Below are 1,756 nucleotides of genomic sequence, written 5' to 3' on the forward strand. Positions count from 1 at the left end.
TATATACAGTTGGAAAAGCAGACACCATCTTCTTATTCTAAAACTTATATACCATAAGGAGTATCCATAAAAAACAAATGCCTGTGACAAGGCAGAAAAAGGAGAAGTGTGCTTATTCAGAATGAGCCACACAGTCACCTCCCATAACCAGTCATGGAATGCTGAATCAATCAATGGAACCCTTACTCCAGACTACTAGTCTTATGCTTTTTTAGTCATTAAATCATGGTTTCTATTTTTAATTTTTTTTAATTTTTAGTTCATTTTCATTCAAATTGGCTAAACATGAAGAAAAAATGACAGCACTGGTTTCAGTCAATTTGTGGGTTCAAAATAAGAGTACTCAGAATACTTCATGCCAATCTCTCAGAGCAAACATGGTTTCATGATAAAAAAAAAAATAATACAAATGTCTGGTACCCTGTTACATGTATTCATAATCCCTCCTGTTCCCCTTTCATAATTCCAACACTTTAGGGCAAATACATAATGCAAAACAAGAAAAATAAAAATAATCATTTTAATGTGTTGGGTTTTTACTACTTGCAAAAATTGCAGAAACAGCACATATGCATGAGTTAAAAAACATAAGTAAATGTAGGGTGTTAAAAAAGAAACATAAAATGAATCTGTAAATCTTGTTTTCTACCAGAGATGACAAGGAAATCAAAAAACACTAAGTTTTCTTTTCCCCTATCTTTAGGGGACTAGAAGAGTTGGAAATTAAAAAGGAAGGAGTAGTTTACAAATCCAGGAATCAGAACTGAAGGAAAGGCGGCAGGTTTCATCAAGTCCTACAGGGAAAATATGGGATCTATAATTTCCTAAGAATGTATACAAATCTAGGATTAAGATGAAGAAAATCCATTAATAATGGTGAAACTTTTTCCCCCAGATGAATATGGCAATCCTTCTTCTAGAGACATTCTCATTCTCTGTTGAATAGATGCCACTTTTCTATATGCAATTTAGCAATAAACATAAAAATGTTAAATTTGCATATAGTCTGATTTCTTATTTTACATTTAGGAATCCATATTAAGAAAAAAAGACATCTTTTCTTTCCAACTTGGGCCCTGCAGAATGGCTCCCGCAAAGAAGGGTGGCGAGAAGAAAAAGGGCCGGTCTGCCATCAACGAGGTGGTGACTCGAGAATACACTATCAATATTCACAAGCGCATCCATGGAGTGGGCTTTAAGAAGCGTCCCCCTTGAGCACTCAAAGAGATCCAGAAATTTGCCATGAAAGACACGCGAACTCCAGATGTGCGCATTGATACCAGGCTTAACAAAGCTGTCTGGGCCAAAGGCATAAGGAATGTCCCACACCATATCTGTGTGCGGTTATCTAGAAAACACAATGAAAATGAAGATTCACCAAACAAGCTCTATACTTTGGTTACCTATGTACCTGTTACCACTTTCAAAAATCTACAGACAGTCAACGTGGATGAGAACTAACTGGTGATTGTCAGACACATCAAATAAAATTTTAAAATCACACACACACACACACAAAGACAGGCTCAGCACCTGTGGCTCAAATGGCTAAGGCACCAGCCATATACACCTGAGCTGGTGGGTTTGAATCTAGCTTGGGCCCACCAAACAACAATGATGGCTGCAACCAAAAAATAGCCAGGTGTTGTGGCGGGTGCCTTAGCTACTTGTAGTCCCAGCTACTTGGGAGGTGGAGGCAGGAGAATCACCTGAGTCCAGGAGTTGGAGGTTGCTGTGAGCTGTGATGCCACAGCAC

At 38.1% G+C, this 1,756-nt stretch overlaps 1 protein-coding gene and 1 pseudogene across 2 annotated transcripts in view; one reads left to right on the forward strand and one right to left on the reverse strand.

The window, feature by feature from the left end:
* Positions 1 to 1,756, reverse strand: part of MYO1D (myosin ID) — a 367,217-nt gene that overhangs the window by 333,320 nt on the left and 32,141 nt on the right. The gene's annotated exons all lie outside the window — the stretch shown is intronic.
* On the forward strand, positions 1,067 to 1,461 carry LOC100966813 (annotated as a pseudogene). The gene has a single exon (XR_154321.2). The product of XR_154321.2 is annotated as a 60S ribosomal protein L31 pseudogene (transcript).

The sequence above is a fragment of the Otolemur garnettii genome, unplaced genomic scaffold (assembly GCF_000181295.1).
Source record: "Otolemur garnettii isolate 467f Iridium unplaced genomic scaffold, OtoGar3 scaffold00112, whole genome shotgun sequence".
Classification (NCBI taxonomy): Eukaryota; Metazoa; Chordata; class Mammalia; order Primates; family Galagidae; genus Otolemur; species Otolemur garnettii.